General features: G+C 36.0%; 1 pseudogene; it reads right to left on the bottom strand.

The window, feature by feature from the left end:
- Positions 1-223: 223 nt before the first annotated feature.
- Positions 224-340, bottom strand: LOC120592754 (uncharacterized; annotated as a pseudogene).
- Positions 341-13,274: the final 12,934 nt, after the last annotated feature.

Genomic DNA, 13,274 nt, shown 5'->3' with positions numbered 1-13,274 from the left:
TGGTGTTGCTTGCAAAAATATTTTCCCATTCAGATGGTTGTCTCTTTACCTTGTTGATAGTTTCTATAAAGCTGAGCAGAAGCTTTTTAGTTTGATGTAGTCCCATTCATTTATTTTATTATTGTTTATTTATTTTTTTTTTTTAGGCAAGGCAACCCTTGGTTGACCTCACAGAATGCAAGGACCTTGTCAGCTTAAAATCCCTTATTTATTATTTTTTATGCCTATAGCACCTGGTCTTCCTAGGTGGTCTCCCATCCAAGTACTAATCAGGCCCGACGCTACTTAGCTTCTGAGATCAGACAGGATCAGGCTTGTTCAGGGTGCCATGGCTGTGTAGACCCATTCATTTATTTTAGCTTTTAGTTCCCTTGCCTTTGAGGTCAAATTCATAAAATTCTCCTTAAGTGCAAGGCCCTTGAGTTATAGTTCCTGTTTTCTTCTATGCATTTTATTGTTTCAGATCTACAATCTGGTCCTTAATCCATTTTGAGTTAATTTTGGTGTGTGGTAATAGACTACAGTCTAGTTTCATTCTTTTGCAGGTGGCTTTCCAGTTTTCCCAGCACCATTTATTGAAGAGGCTTTCCTTTCTCCACTGTATGTTTTTGGCTTTTTTGTCGAAAATTATATGTCCATGTAAATATGGTTTTACTTCTGGACTCTTGATTCTCTTCCACTGGTCTGTGTGTCTGTTTTGCTGCCAATACCATGCCGTTTTGATTACTGTCACTTTGTAGTATAACTTGAAGTGGGCAGAGTGATGCCTCCGGCCTCGTTCTTTTTGCTCAGTATGGCTTTGGCAATTTGGGGTCTTTTGTGCTTCCATACAAATCTGATTATTTTTTGTTCTATTGCTTTAAAAACTGCCGATGGGATTTTGATGGGGATTGCATTAAGTCTGTATAATGCTTTAGGTAATAAGGTCATTATAACTATGTTGATTCTTCCAATCCAAGAACACGGAATATCTTTCCATTTCTTTGTATATTTTTCGATTTCTTTTAATAGGGTCTTACAGTTTTCATTATATAGGTCCTTCACAGGTTTCGTTAAATTCATTCCTAGCTATTTTATTCTCTGTTGAAATTGCAAAAGGAATTATTTTTTCCACTTCTTTTTCTGACACTTCATTATTAGAGTATAGGAACGCTATGGATTTTCGAACGTTGATTTTGTATCCAGAGACTTTTACTGCATTTGCTTATTTCTCGTACTGTTCTTATGGAGTCTTAACGGTTTTCTATATACAGAATCATGTCATCCGCAAATAGAGACAATTTGACTTCTTCGTTTCCTATTTGGATGCCTTTTATATCTTTCTCTTACCTGATTGCACTCTCTAGGATCTCTGATGTTATATTAAATAACAGTGGTGATAGTGGACAGCCTTGCCTTGTTCCTGATCTTAGAGGGAACATTTTTAGTTTTTTACCACTAAGTATAATGTTGGCTGAGGGGTTGTCATATATGGCCTTTATTATATTAAGGTACTTTCCTTCTATACCAGTTTTGTTAAGTATTTTGATCATAAATGGATGCTGTATCTTGTCTAAGGCTTTTTCTGCATCTGTTATCGTATGATTCTTATTTTTTAATTTGTTTATGTGGTGTATCACATTAATTGGTTTGCATATGTTGAACCGTCCCTGTGCCTCTGAGATGAAGCCAACTCGATCGTGGTGTATAATCTTTTTAATTAATTGCTGTATTCGGTTCACTAGTATCTTATTTAGGACTTTTGCCTCTTTGTTCATGAGAGACATAGGTCTGTAGTTTTTTCGTGTGTTATCTCTGTTTTTTTGGTATCAGGGTAAAATTAGCCTCATAAAATGAGTTGGGAAGTATTGCCTCCTGTTCGATTTTTTGGAAGAGTTTGAGGAGAACAGTATTTAATCTTATTTGAATGTCTGGTAGAATTCACTGGTGAAGCCATCTGGTCCTGGACTTTTACTTTTTGGTAACTTTTTGATAATTGTTTCAATTTCCATAATGCTGATTGGTCTATTTAGATTTGCCAGATATTCTTGATTCAGATTAGGAAGGTTCTACTTTTCTAAGTACATACCCATTTCCTCTAGGTTATTAAATTTGGTATTATATACTTTTTCATAGTATTCTTGCATGATCCTTTGTATTTCCATGGTGTCTGTCATAATTTCCCCTCTTTCATCCCTGATTTTGTTTATTTGTGCCCTTTCCTTTTTTTCTTTAGTGAGTCTAGCCAGGGGTTTGTCAATTTTATTAACTTCTCAAAGAACCAGCTCTTTGTTGCATTTATTTTTCCTATCGTTTTTTTGTTTTCAATTTCATTTATTTCTACTCTAATTTTACTTATTCCCTTCCTTCTGCTGACTTTAGGCTTCATTGTTCTTCCTTTTCTTGTTTTTTATGATGAAGTGTTAGGGTGTTTATTTGGGCTCGTTCTTGTTTTGGGAGATAAGCCTGTAATATATGAACTTTACTCTTATGACCACTTTTGCCATGTCCCAAAAGTTTTGATATGTTGTACTATCATTATTATTTGCTTCTGTGTATCTCTTAGCCTGTCATTTCTTCTCTGACCTAGTTATTCACTAGCATGTTGTTTAATCTACATGTATTTATGTTCCTTCCTGCTTCCTTTTTAGTGTTGATCCCCAACTTCAGTGCATTATAATCAAAGAATATGGTTGGTATGATTTCAACCCTCTTTTATTTGTTGAGACTATCTCTATGTCCCAGTATGTGGTCAGTTCTTGAGAATGTTCCATGTGTACTAGAGAGGAATATATAAGCAGTAGTTTTGGGATGACGGGCCCTGTAAATGTCAATTATATCCAGCTGATCTAATGTGTCATTTAAGGATGTTATTTCCTGATTGATTTTCTGTTTGAGTGATCTGTCCATATCCGACAGTGGGATATTTAGGTCCCCTATTATTATGATAGCGTTTTGGTCTGTTTCTCCTTTTAGTTCTGTTAGTAATTGCTTTACATATTTGAGGGCTCCCTGATTGGGAAGCATAGATATTAATAAGTGTATGTCTTCTGGGTGAATGATTCCCTTTATCATTATGAAGTGTCCCTCAGTATCTTTCTTGACCTTGTTTATTTTGAATTCTCTTTCATCTGATATTAGTACCTCTACTCCTGCTTTTCTCTGAATGCCATTTGCTTGAAATGTCATTTTCCACCCTTTCACTTTGAGTCTGTATTTGTGTTTGGAGCTGAGATGTGTCTCCTGGAGGCAGCATGTGGTTGGATTTTGTTTTTTGATCCATTTTATAACTCTGTGCCTTTTTATTGGTGAGTTCAGCCATTACATTTTGAGTGATTATTGAAATATGAGGTCTTCGTATAGCCATTTTATCTTTTGCTTTCTGGTAGTTCTGTGTCCATTGCTTCCTTGTCCTTGTGTTTCTGTTTTCTTTATTTTAGTTGGCTTTTGTTGGTTTTCCCTCTGGTCCTTGTTTTATGTTATATACTTCGGTTCTGAATCTTTGGCGTGTGCTTACAATTACGAATATGTAGAGGATAGTTATATATATAGAGAGAGTATATATATATATATATATATATATATATATATATATATATATATATATATATATATATACACACACACACACACACACAATCCTCCCTTTTCTTCTGCATGTGCCTTATCTTCATTCCCCTTTGCGAATTTGGATCTCTGCATCCTCTCCTTTTCAATCATTGTTATCTCAGTTTGTCCTTATGTATGCTGAACGTTCATTACTATCTTCTATAGCAATTCTCTTCTTATTGTTTAAGCTTATAATGCCCTGTTCTTAGTAAGGGTTGCACTCTTCTGTTTCTATTTGCCTGATAGTCACCTTACTTCTAATTATGTTTTGTTTGTTTGTTTTCATTTTGTTTTAGGTGATTTGACCCCTTTCAGGATTTCCTGTAGTGCAGGCCCCGTAGTGGAGAATTCCCTCAATTTTTGTATATCTAGAAAGGTCTTTATTTCTCCTTCATATCTAAAGGAGAGATTAGGTAGATATATTATTCTAGGCTGGTAGTTCCTTTCACTTAATAGTTTTCAGGTTGTAAAGTTTGTGCTGAGATGTCCGATGATAATCTAATGGGTTTTCCTTTATAAGTTACCATTTTCTTCTTCCTGCCTGCCCTGAGAATTCTATCTTTGTCGTTGATTTTTGATAACTTTAATGCAATGTGTCTTACTTAGCAAAGGCCTTTTGGGGTTGAGATAATTGGGTGTTCTGTTGACTTCTCAAATTCCAAGCTCCCACTCATTTCTTAGATTTGGGTAATTCTCACCAACTATTTGTCTGAAAATGCTTTCTAGTCCCTGCTCCTTTTCCTTGCCTTTGATAATGCCCATTATTCTTATGTTTCCTCTCCTGATGGTATCAGCTAGTTCTTGAATTTCTCTTTTATTATTTTTTATTCTTTGGTTTCTCTCTTTTTCCTTCTGATTTATTTCTAGATTTCTGTCTTCGATATCACTGATCCTTTCCTCCATTTGGTCGACTCTATTTCCCAAACTTGCTATTTTATTTTTCAATTCTTGCAGTGTTTTTTTTATCTCCAGAAGTTCTATTTGGTTATTTTTGAGGGTTTCAATCTCCTTGCTCTGTTCATCTAGCTGTTTTTACAATTCCTGAAATTGTTGATATGACTTGTTTGGGAACTCACTGAGTTTTTTCAGAAGTACCGTCCTGAATTCTCTGTCATTTAAATTGCATATTTCTATGTCCATAAGCTTCTTTTCTGGAGATTTTTCTCTTTCTTCTGAGATGCCTTGTCACCTTGGTTGTTCATGGTGTTTAATGGGCTACTTCTCTGCCTTTGCATTAATGGAAGTATATTCTGTTGTTTTTCCAGAAAGAAGATTTATATATAAAGGTCTCTCTTTGGCTTGTTGCAATGAATGTGCTTTTCCTTTCCAGTAGGTGATGTCTAAGCTTCTTGGTTCTCTGCTTTATATAAAGCCCTAATAATGCCTTTTTTTCTTATAGATGTTTGTGCTCACACCTCTCAGTCTCAGTCCCTGTCAGTGTTAGTGATAGTTTTGGTAGTGTTTGCGCAGATTTTCCTGGGGCTCCATGGTGTTCGGTCTTGGAAGATATAGGGGAGTGCTCATCTGATACAGGGGCTGTGGCTCAGCCTCTGTTTTGCAACTGATGCTAGTAAAAATCAATTGTTGTTTCTATGCCGTCCCCGCTTTTCTGCCTTCCCCGTTTCTCTGCTTTCTGCCTTGATGACTGGGCACTGCTGCCAGCCATATGGAGCTCACAGCTCTCCCAGGCAGGACTGTTCAGGGAAGTGGCCACACCTTCCCCACTCTCCGTCCTCTTACAGGGCTCTCTGGCCGATGCGAGAGGCAGCTTCTTTATTTCTCCCAGTCCACTGCCCAACACCAGGGGTTCTGACTTGTGTTAGCTCTTAGCGCAGATCCCACACTCAGATGTGCTGGTGTGCAGTTTGGTGTTTTTTGTTTCGTTTTAGATATTCAGCTTATTGTTGTTTCAATGGGAGAGATCTAGGGATATCTCTCTCCTCCATGTTTTTCCAACCTAAAATGTGTATTTTTGAACTACAGAATATTGCCTATCATTGACATGAAAGCACAGTGATGGGGTTTGCACTTTTCTCTTTGAACATTTTGAAATTGAATTATTTAAGGATTCGCTTTTTGAAAAGCAAAACCACTGGAATTTTGATAGAGATTGCATTGAATCTGTAGGTTGCTTTGGGTAGTATTGACAGTTTAACAATATTAAGTCTTCCGATATATGTCTTTGAATCTTTCAGCAATGTTTTGTAATTTTTGTTGTTTTTTGATGTTTCTACTTTTCAGTTCCCTGTAAATGGAATTGTTTTTCCTCATTTCCTTTTTGGATAGTTCATTGCTGGAATACAGTTGAGTCTGTATGCCAATCTTTTCTCATGAAATTTTGATGAGTTTATTTATTATTTCAATTACTTATTTTGTGTACTCTTTAGGATTTTTATATATAGGATTATGTCATGTGAGAATACAGATAATTTTACCTTTTCCCCAATTTGAATGCCTTTTCTTTTGTCTTGCTTAATTGCTCTGGCTAGAACATCCAGTACAATATTGAATAATAGCAGCAGTGGAAGTAAGCATCCTTGTCTTTGTTCTTGATTGTAAAGGGGAAATTTTCATCTTTCACAATTGATTGATGTTAGCTATGCACTTTCATAAATGCCTTTTATCATGTTGAAGAAGTTCTTCTTAGTTTGCTGAGTGTTTTTATCATGAAATTGTGTTGAATTTTGTCAAATGCTTTTTTCTGTCAGTTGAGACGAACCTGTGGTGTTTCTCCTTTGTCTGTTAATGTTGAGTATTGCAATGATTGATACTTAGATGTTGAAACCATCCCTGCATTGTTGGGATAAATCCTATATGTCCATGGTGAGTAACCTTATAACATGCTGCTGAATTCTGTTTTCCAGTATTTTGTTGAGGATTTTCCAATCAATATTTATAAGGGACATTATAATGTCTCTAGTTTTCCTGTGGAACTTCTGTCTGGCCTTGGTATCAGGGTATTGCTAGTCGCAGAGAATGAATTAGAAAGTTTTCCCTTCTCTGATTTTTTTTTTTTTGGAAGAGTTTTAGAAGAAAGAGGATTGTTAATTCTTCCTTAAATGTTTTGTGGAATTCACCAGTGAAGCCATCTGGTGCTGGCCGTTTTGTTGGGAGGCTTTTGATTACTGCTTAAGTCTCTACTTTCCTTTTCTATTTGTTTTTGAGTCAGTTTTGGTAATTTATATGTTTCTAGGAATTTTTCAATCACAATTAGGTGATCTAATGTGTTGGCATTTTTATTTCTGAAAGGTTGATAATGTCCCAATTTTCATTTCTGATATTAGTTATTTGAGTTCTTTTTTTTTTTTCCTTAATCTGGTTAGAAAAAGGTATGTCAATTTTGTTGACCTCTTTGGATAACCATCTTCTGGTTTTGTTGATTCTATGGTTTTTCTATATTTTGTTTATCAATGCTCAAATCTTTATTATTTTCTATATTTTTTGACTTTGAAAACTAAGTTTAGTTTGCTTTTGTTTGCTCTTATTTTCCTACTTCTTTAGGTGTAGAGTTAGGTTATTCTCTTACAATATTTGGGTTTTTTTCTCAGCTATATTGAAATATAATAGACAATTAGTTGCTCACATTTACATTGTACAATTCATTGAGTTTTTTTGTGTGTTTTTTTTAATTATAGTTGGCAAACAATAATATACCAGTTTCAGTTGTACAGCATAATGATCAGAGTTCCACATAACTCACAAAGCGATCCCCCCCAAAATCTAGTTCCCCTCTTCCCCCTTACATATTTATTACAACGTTATTAACCATCTTCCCCACTGCATAAATCTCGCCTCATTCTGGCTCATCCATTTGTACCTCTTAATCCCTTTGTTTTTTTCTCCATCCCCCGCCCCCCAGTTCCCCTCCCATCTGGTAGCCCTCCAAATATTCTCTGTATCTATGAGTTTATTTCCGCTTTTGTTGTTATTTATTTTGTTCTTTAGATTCCACATTTCTGTGAAATCATATGATATTTGTCTTTCTCTATCGGACCCATTTCACTCAGTGCCCATCAAGGCAATGCCTTTTTCCATCCCCTTCCTTTTAGTCTTTGTGTGTCTTTTAATCTGAAGTGAGTCTCTCGTAGGCAGCATATGTAGGGGTATTATTTTCTTAACCATTTGGCCACTCTATCTTTTGGTTGGAGCACTTAATTCTTTCCCATTTGAGGTACTTGTTGATAGGAAATTGGTTATTACCATTCTTTATTCATGTTTTTGATACATGATTTTTCTTCTTAAAGAAGTCTCTCCAACATTTCCTGTAATGTTTGCTTGGTGGTGATAATTCCTTTAGCTTATTTTTATTTTATTTATTTTATTTTTTTATTTTTTTATTTTTTGCCTAGGAAGCTCTTTATCTGTCTTTTAATTCTAAATGATAGCTTTTCTGGATAAAGAATTCTTGGTTGTAGATCCTGGGTTTTCATCACGTTGAATAGTTCGTGCCAAGCCCTTCTGTCTTGCATAGTTTCTTTTGAGAAATCAGCTGCCAGTCTTATGGGTGCTCTAACTGTTTTTCTGTTGCTGCTGTAAAGATTCTCTTTGTATTTAACCTTTGGCACTTTAATTATGATGTGTCTTGGTGTGGGCCTCTTTGGGTTCCTGGTTTTTGAGACTTTCTTATCTTCCTGGGGTTGTATGTCTATTTCATTCACCAAGTGAGGGAAGTTTTCCATCATTATTTCTTCGAATAGCTCTTCAATGTCTTATTTTCCTTCAGGTACCCCTATGACATAGATATTTTTACATTTACTAGTGTCCTATAGACTCCATAAATTATTATTATAATCTTGTCTTCTTTTTTCTTGCTGTTCTAATTGAATGTCCTCTGTATCAGTGGTTTGATCCTCTTCTTTATCCACTCCGTTTATTCCATCTAATGTACTCTTCATCTCAAATAATTTGTTCTTCATTTCTGACTGGTTCCTTTTTATAATTTCCATTTTATGTTTTTTTTTCCTCTTTGTTAACGTTATCACTAAATTTATCTATACTTCTCCTAGTTAATTGAGCATCTTTATAACCAGTGTTTTGATCTCTGCATCTGTTAGATTGCTTGACTCCATTATTCCTGGATCTCTGTTCTGTTCTCTCATATGGTTTCTGCTGCTTTTTCTTCCCATTTTGGCTGCCTTTCCATGTCTGTTTCTGTGTACTAAGCAAAACTTCTAAGTCTTCTGGACTTAGTAATACAGCTGTAGTTGGTGACCAGTGGCACAGTCCTGAGAGGGGTTTAGCTGCAGGTCAAATTTAGCCCAAGCCTATGCCTCTTCAGAGCCACCTGTTAAGAGTCAGCAAGCAATCCATAGGTGCTGTGCTTATAGCTGCCTCAAATGGCCACACCAGGAACCGAGGCCAGCTGCCACCAGTGTGAGTCTAGGTATTGCTCAGCAAGGAGCACTTGAGTAGCTGAGGATACACCTGGATGTGGCTTGGGTGGGGCCATGAGTTTGGCGGAAGTGGGGTTTCAGGGAATCCTCTGGGCAGAGCGACCTCTGTTATCCAGTCTGATGACTTTAGGATTATGGTGGAGCTGCCTCCACACACTAGGAGTGGGGAGGGCTCCACAGAGGAACAATGTATACCACTGGCACTTCTGCCGGGAGGAGAGAGCATCGCTATGGCCCTCACTCCGACAACTCAGTGTCCCCCTCTAAGTCCCTCCGCAGCCAACCCAGTGCTGGTGCTCAGAGTGAGCAGGTCCGTTACCACGAAAGTCCGATCACTGCCTCAGCCCCTTTAAGAGGAGTCTGTTGCTACCGCCGCTGTAGCCTCTGTCCCACTCAGCCGCTAGGGACCAGGCAGCCTTGTGCCCTGACCCTGTCCTTCTTCCATTGCTGGGTGATTTCTTATTTCTCTCCTTAGTCGTATGGCTTGTTCATCTAGATCCCAGGCAATTTTTCCTTGCTGTTTGCTCCTTGTTTCTGTCACAACTTTGATTTGTTTGCCAGAGGGATGAACAGAGCCTCTATCATATCGCCATTTTTTCCCCTCCAATATTAAGTCTTTCAATCTATGACCACGATATGTCTTTCCATTTGTTTGTGTCTTTAATTTCTTTCATCAGTGCTTTGTACTTTTCAATACACGTCTTTCATCTCCTTAGTTATATTTCTTCCTAAGTATTTTATTCTTTTTAGTGCTATCGTGAGGTTGTTTTCTTAATTTTCTTTTCAGATAGTTCGTTAATGTATAGACACAATGATTTTGTAAGATGATTTTGTATCCTGCAACTTTACAGAATTTATTAGTTCTGACAGTTTTTAAAAATGGACTTTAGGGTTTTCTTATACAAAATCATTTTGTAAACGGGAACAATTTAATTCTTCCCTTTCCTTTGGATACCTTTTTTCCTTTGGATGTCTTTTTCTTGCCTAATTCCTCTGGTTAGAAAGCGGCAAGAGTGGGCATCCATGTTTGTGATCTTAGAGGAAAAGCTTTCAGCTCTTCACTATTGAGGATGATGTTAGCTTTAGCCTTGTCATATGTGCCCTTTACTGTGATGATTCAAGTGGTGACATCAAAAACAATTTGGGGTTTGGGGAGTCTTTGAAGTTATTATGAGCTTAATACAGACTTATAAATATTTGCTTACAATATTTGCTCATAATAACCATAAGCAAAAACCTATAGTAGATCTCAAGTATCCTAACTTTCTACCTCTAGGTACTAGAAAAAGAACTATAAACTAAGCTCAAATTTATCAGAAGGCAGGAAATAAAAAGCGCGGAAATAAATGAAAAAGAGACTAAAAAGACAATTAAAAAGATCAATAAAACTAAAGCTGGTTTTTTTTTTTTGAAGAAATAAACAAAATTGATGTATTGTTAGCTGGATTCATGAAGAAAAAAGAGGACTCAATAAAATCAGAAAGGGAAGAGGAGACATTACAACTGATAATGTAATCACAGATATACAAAGGATTATAAGAGACTACTGTGAACAGTTATGCACCAAAAACTTGAACAACCTGAAGAAATGACTAGAAAAAGAAAAAAAATAAATTACTAAAATCAGTATGAAAGTGAAAAGTGGAAGAGTTTTGGACATAGCAAGACAGCAGAGTAGGAAACCTTGGCCATTCGTTCCCTCCACATATACACCAATTCAACAACAATCCATGGGCAAATTCCCTATGTGAAAAATCAGAAACTAACTGAAATACCCCTGTATGTCTCCAGGAGAATACAAAACCAGACTCAAGAGGGAGATTTAAGACAACCTCTTGCTGGAGATCCTGTCCATGGCACAGAACCATACACTTAGGAAGAGACCGGTGGCTCTCAGCTTTACCTAATTTAAGAGGAAGATTTGATTCATGTCTCCAGTGCCCCAACTTTTCTGAGTAGGTTCCCCAAAAGAGTGGCTTCTGTCTTCTTAATCTTGGAGTTCTGAAGGGTCAGGCACAGTCTAGCTGCTCTGAAGTAAAAAGAGGTGGTAGCTTGGGTTGATATACACCACTGATCCTCCCTCCTGCCCAGCACAGAGTGAACAAATTAAAATTTCTATCCCTCAGCTTACCTCTTGGGGAGTGAAAGCCTTGATCTATGCATCCAGCACCTCAACTTCTCTGGTATATCATAAAGAATTAGCATTTGTCTCCTCAATCTTGCAGTTCTGAAGCATCTGGCAGTCTACCCAACTAGGGGAAAATGGAGGTGGGAGCTTTCTAGTCAGTCTAGCTAAATATTTGTCATTTTTGGTCAATCTTTTTAACTAAGTTCTGGTTTTATAGATATTCTCTATTGCTTTTCTCGTCTATTTTTTATTTTGGCTCTAATTTTATTATTTCCTTTCTTCTACTAGCTTTGGATTTACCTTGCTCTTCTTTTTTTGTTCCTAAGGTGTAAGTCTAAGTAATCAATTCTGGGTCTTCTTTCTTTTTTTAAATGTATGCATTTACAGCTATAAATTTTTGTCTGAACACTGCTTTCACTGTACCTCATAAGTTTGGATATATTGTTTTTGTGTTGATTCATCTCAAAGTGTTTTTTAATTTCAACTATAATTTCTTTTATCCATTGGTTCTCTAATATAAAATTGTTTAATTTCCACTTTTTGTATATTCCAGTTTTCCTTATGTTATGATTTCTAGCCTCAATCCACTATGCTCAGAGATCCATCCATGTTGTTACAAATGGCAATATTTCATCTCTTCTTATGGCTGAGTAATATTCCATTGTATATATGCACCATATCTTCTTTACCAATCATCTATTATAAGACACTTCAGTTGTTTCCATGTCCTGGCCACTGTGAATAATGCTTCTATGAACATGTACATATATCTTTTCGAATAAATGTTTTCAACTCTTTGGGGTAAATACGCAGTAGAAGGATAGCTGGATCATATGGTCTTTGTGTCTGTTTTTTGTCAATACCATGCTATTTTGATTACTGTTGCTTTGTAATATAATTAGAAGTCGGACAGAGTGATGCCTCCAGCCTTGTTCTTTTTTCTCAGGATGGCTTTGGCGATTCGGGGTCTCTTGTTCTTCCATGCAAATCTGATGATTTTGTTGTTGTGGTTGTTCTTTTTCTTTAAAAGGTGCTGATGGAGATGCATTAAATCTGTATAATGCTTTTGGTAATAAGGTCATTTTTAACTCTTTTGGTTCTTCCAAACCAAGAACCTGGAATATCTTTCCATTTCTTTGTGTATTCCTCAATTTCTTTTAATAGAGTCTTACAGTTTTCATTGTATAGGTTCTTCACCTGTTGCATTAGGTTTATTCTTAGGTATTTTATTTCTTTTGTTGCAATTGCAAAAGGATTTTATTTTTTTCATTTCTTTTCCTGGCAATTAATTATTAGAGTATAATAATACTATAAATTTTTGAACATTGATTTTGTATCCTGAAAATTTACTGTACTTGTTTATTATTTCTAGTAGTGTTCTTTTGGGAGTCTTTAGAGTTTTCTATATAGAGAATCAAGTCATCGGCAAATAATGATAGTTTGACTTCTTCGTTTCCTATTTGCATGCCTTTTTTATCTTTTTCTTGCCTGACTGCACTCATTAGGACCTCCAATGTTATATTGAATAACAGTGGCAATAGCGGACAGCCTTGTCTTGTTCCTGATTTTAGAGGAAAAGTTTTTAGTTTTTCACCATTAAGTATAATGTTAGCTGAAGGTTCATGATATATGGCCTTTTTTATGTTGACATAACTTTCCTTCTATACCTATTTTATTAAGTGTTTTGATCATAAATGGAAGCTGTATCTTGTCAAAGGCTTTTTCTGCATCCGTTGATATGATCATATGATTCTTATTCTTTATTTTGTTTATGTAGTATATCACACTAATCAATTTGTGTATGTTAAACCATCTCTCTGTGCTCTTGGGATGAAGCCCAATTGATTGTGGTGTAAACCTTTTTATTGTGTTGTATTCGGTTCACTAGTGTCTTATTTAGAATTTTTGCATCTGTGTTCCTGAGAGATACTGGTCTGTGGTTTTCTTTTTATATGTCATCTTTACCAGGTTTTGGTATCAGGGTAATATAAACCTCATAAAATAAGTTAGGAAGTCTTGTCTCCTCTTCAGTTTTTTGGAAGAGTTTGAGAAGAATAGATATTAAATCATCTTTGAATGTTTGGTAGAATTCACTGGTGAAACCATCTGGTCCTGGACTTTTACTTTTTGGTAGATTTTTGATGATTATTTCCATTTCCATACTG

Source organism: Pteropus medius, unplaced genomic scaffold (assembly GCF_902729225.1).
Source record: "Pteropus medius unplaced genomic scaffold, Ma_sr-lr_union100, whole genome shotgun sequence".
Taxonomy (NCBI): domain Eukaryota; kingdom Metazoa; phylum Chordata; class Mammalia; order Chiroptera; family Pteropodidae; genus Pteropus; species Pteropus medius.
Note: the sequence above shows the minus strand (reverse complement) of the source record. Positions and strands in the feature narration are given on the sequence as shown.